Raw genomic sequence first — 4,416 nt, 5'->3', positions numbered from 1 at the left:
GATGGCCGCTACCAATGCAAACACGCAGCTGATCATGCAACTTCTTCAAGAGCGCAACCAAGGGAACCAGGGCCATGGCAACAATCAGAATCAGTTCACTACACTCAATCAGTTCCTTGCTAACCAGCCAAAGACCTTCAGCAATTGTGTTGAGGCAACAGATGTTGATGATTGGCTCGTGGACATATGCAAGCATTTTCGAGTGCAGTAACGTCGGGCCTGAGGACTTTGTCAAGTTCGTTTCCTTCCAACTCAAGGACCAAGCTGCATAATGGTTTCAGCAGTACAAAGATTCCAGAGGAGGCCGTGTGATTACCTGGGATGAATTCCGTCAAGACTTCACAGCTCATCATATTCCTCAGAGTGTGACTGAGAGCAAGCATGAGGAATTCCGCAACCTGAAGCAAGGCACTATGTCTGTTTACGAGTACAACAAAATGTTTCAGAAGCTCGCCCGTTTTGCTAAGCAAGACGTCCCTGACGAGAAGAGCATGATATATCAGTTCAAGGGTAGTTTCAGAGAAGAAATCCAGCTAGCTCTCATTCTCTTTGAGCCCGAGAGGTACGATGAGTTTTACAAAATGGCAATGAAGCAAGAGACTGCTCAACTGAAGTGAGATGCTTCCAAGAAGCGAGTCAGAGATGCAACTCCTTCTTCCTCAACTCAAGTGGCTAAGCAGCAGAAGTATTGGCTTTCTCCTCCTCCGTTCCGTCAGCCTTATCAGCAGAAGAGCAAAGGTGGCAGTGGATCTTCCCACCCACCCAACCCTGGTTTTCAGAACAAGACTTCGTCTCAAGCTCCAAGATCAAGTGCTCCATATCACCGTCCGCTTTCAGAGGTCACGTGCAACAAGTGCCAACAGAAGGGTCACTATGCCAACAAATGCTTCAATCAGAGGCGTCTCCCTCCTCCTCCTGTGAGATCGGCAAGTATAGCTGTGGTCAAGCATAACCCCGAGTCTGCTAAGGTCAACTTGTTGAACGCAACTCAGGTAGAGGACTCGCCAGATGTGATTATGGGTAACCTTCCTGTCAATGACATTCCCGCAAGAGTTTTTTTTGATACTGGTGCATCACATTGTTTCATCTCAAGACCTTTTGCATCTAAGCATGAGTTGGCTTTGCAAGTTTTGCCTAGACCGATAGCAGTTATCTCTCCCAGTAGGCGCATGAATGCTAACTCCATTGTTCCGGATGTTACTATCACTTTGGGTGACTACAAGTTTCTGTCTTCTCCTACGGTTCTTGGTGACTCGGATATTGATCTTATTCTTGGAATGGACTGGCTTTCTAAGCACAAGGCTCAGCTTGATTGTGCTGCCAGGCAGATTCAATTGACTCATTCGTCTGAGGATGTTATTGTCTTTGCCGCTCGTGACGATTCCATCCGTCTGTTTTCGCTCAATGAGAAGGGTGAACTGGATGCCATCTCTCAAATTCCAGTCGTTTGCGAATATCAAGACGTCTTTCCAGAAGAGCTTCCAGGAATGCCTCTGCACCGGCCAGTTGAATTCGTCATCGATCTTGAGCCTGGCACGGAACCTGTTTGCAAACGTCCTTACAAGTTGGGACCTAAAGAGTTGAAGGAGCTGAAGAAGCAAGTTGATCGACAAGAGCATATGGGTCTCATCCGACCTAGTTCTTCTCCGTGGGGTTGTGGAGTTCTTTTTGTGAAGAAGAAGGATGGAATGGACCGACTTTGTGTTGACTACCGTTCGTTGAACAAGAAGACTATAAAGAACAAGTACCCACTTCCCAACATCAACGAGCTATTTGAACAACTCAAAGGTGCTCAAGTATTCTCCAAGCTTGATCTCCGTATGGGCTATCACCAGATTCGAATTCGTGAGCAAGATATCCCCAAGACGGCTTTCAGAACAAGCTATGGCTCATATGAATACACTGTCATGTCTTTTGGCCTCGTCAATGCTCCGCCAACTTTCTCTCGCATGATGAACTTCAACTTCAACACCTACACAAATGACTTCGTCTTGGTCTACCTCGATGACATTTTGGTCTTTTCCAAGAACAAGGAAGATCATACCAAGCACTTGCGTTTGGTGCTGGATAAGCTCACAGAACATCAGTTCTACGCCAAGTTTTCAAAGTGCGAGTTTTGGCTCGATGAGGTTCTCTATCTTGGGCATATCATCTCTGCCAAGGGCATAGCGGTGAATCCTGAGAAGGTGTCTGCAATTGTGAATTGGGAACCACCTCAGAATGTGAAGCAACTCCGCAGCTTCCTTGGTCTCGCAAGCTACTGTCAAAGGTTCGTTGAGATCTTCTCAAAGATCGCGAAGCCTCTTTCAAACCTTCTCCAGAAGCACGTGAAGTACGTTTGGTCTCTTGAATGTGACATCGCTTTCAACACCTTGAAAGAGAAATTAGTCACTGCTCCAGTTCTGACTCCTCCTGATGAATCCAAACCATTTGAGGTCTTCTGCGATGCCTCTCTCCAAGGTCTTGGTGCAGTGTTGATGCAAGAGAATAAAGTTGTGGCTTATACTTCTCGCCAGTTGAAGCCCAACGAGAAGAACTACCCCACTCATGACCTCGAGTCGGCAGCAGTTGTGCATGCTCTTTTGACTTGGAGACATCTCTTATTGGGAAGAAAAGTGGACATCTTCACTGACCACAAGAGTCTCAAGTACATCTTCACTCAGCCTAATCTCAACCTCAGGTAGACTCGTTGGGTCGAAATGATTCAAGTGTATAATCCGAGCATCGAATATACTCCAGGAAAGGCCAATGTAATTGCTGACGCATTGAGCAGGAAGGCTTACTGCAACAGTTTGATTCTCAAGCCTTACCAACCCGAGCTTTGTGAAGCTTTCCGCAAACTCAGTCTGCAAGTTGTTCCTCAAAGTTTCCTCACCAACCTTCAAGTCTCTCCTACTTTGGAAGATCAGATTCGCGAGGCTCAACTTCTTGATGCTATGGTGAAGAAGGTGAAGATTGGGATGGCCAAGAGTCAACCCAAGTACAAGTGCTATCACCTTGATGACAAGGATACTCTCTTCTTCGAGGATCGCATTGTTGTGCCTAAAGGTGACCTTCGTAAAGTCATTTTGAACGAGGCTCACAATTCACTCCTCTCCATCCACCCTGGAAGTACGAAGATGTACCAAGACCTCAAGCAGGCGTATTGGTGGACTCGAATGAAGCGTGAGATTGCTCAGTTCGTGAATGAATGTGATGTCTGCAGAAGAGTGAAAGCAAAACACCAACGACCAGCTGGTCTCCTCCAACCTCTTGCCATTCCAGAATGGAAGTTTGACCACATTGAGATGGACTTCGTGATGGGATTTGCAAAGTCCAAGCGTGGCAATGATGCTATATTCATTGTCATCGACAAACTCACTAAAGTGGCTCACTTTCTGCCCATCAAAGAGTCTATCACTTCAGATCAATTGGCAGAGCTTTATACCTCTCGGATTGTCTCTCTACATGGCATTCCGCAGTTGATCTCTTCAGACCGTGGCAGCATCTTTACCTCCAATTTTTGGGATTCTTTTCAGAAGGCCATGGGCACCAACATCCGTTTCAGCACAGCTTTTCATCCTCAAACTAGCGGCCAAGTCGAGTGTGTCAATCAGATTCTTGAAGATATGCTCAGGGCTTGCGTTATCTCCTTCGGTATGAAGTGGGAAGATTGTCTTCCATATGTCGAGTTCTCCTACAACAACAGCTTTCAAGCAAGTTCGGGCAAGGCCCCATTTGAAATTCTCTATGGAAGGAAGTGCCGTACTCCTCTTAACTGGTCAGAGACCGGTGAACGTCAACTTCTTGGAAATGACTTGATCACAGAGGCAGAAGAGATGTGCAAATTCATTCATGATAACCTCAAAGCAGCGCAAACGCGCCAGAAGAGCTACTATGATAGTAAGCATCGTGATTTGGCTTTCAAGATCGGAGACCATGTTTACCTCCGTGTCTCTCCAATGAAAGGTACTTGTCGCTTCGGTATCAAAGGGAAGCTTGCCCCTAGATACGTGGGTCCTTTCAAGATCGTCAGCAAGAGAGGCGATCTCGCCTATCAACTTGAGCTTCCCTCCAACTTTGCAAACATGCACGACGTGTTCCATGTCTCTCAGCTCCGCAAGTGCTTCAAGACTCCTGACCACACCGTCAACTTAGAAGACATTGATCTCCAAGAAGACCTTTCTTATCGTGAGCACCCAGTTGCTATTCTTGAAGAAACTGAGTGCAAGACTCGCAATAAGTCAATCAAATTCCTCAAAGTCAAGTGGTGACACCATTCCAACTGTGAAGCCACCTGGGAACGCGAGGATCACCTTCGTTCTGAGTACCCGGCGTTTTTCCAGTCCTAGATCTCGGGACGAGATCCTTTCGTAGTGGTGGAGTGTTGTAACACCCCGGATGTAATTTACCTTATCTGTACTCCAACTCTTGCCA

Source organism: Triticum urartu, chromosome 4A, assembly GCF_056163025.1.
Source record: "Triticum urartu cultivar PI428250 chromosome 4A, HENAU_Tu73, whole genome shotgun sequence".
Lineage (NCBI taxonomy): Eukaryota > Viridiplantae > Streptophyta > Magnoliopsida > Poales > Poaceae > Triticum > Triticum urartu.
Note: the sequence above shows the minus strand (reverse complement) of the source record.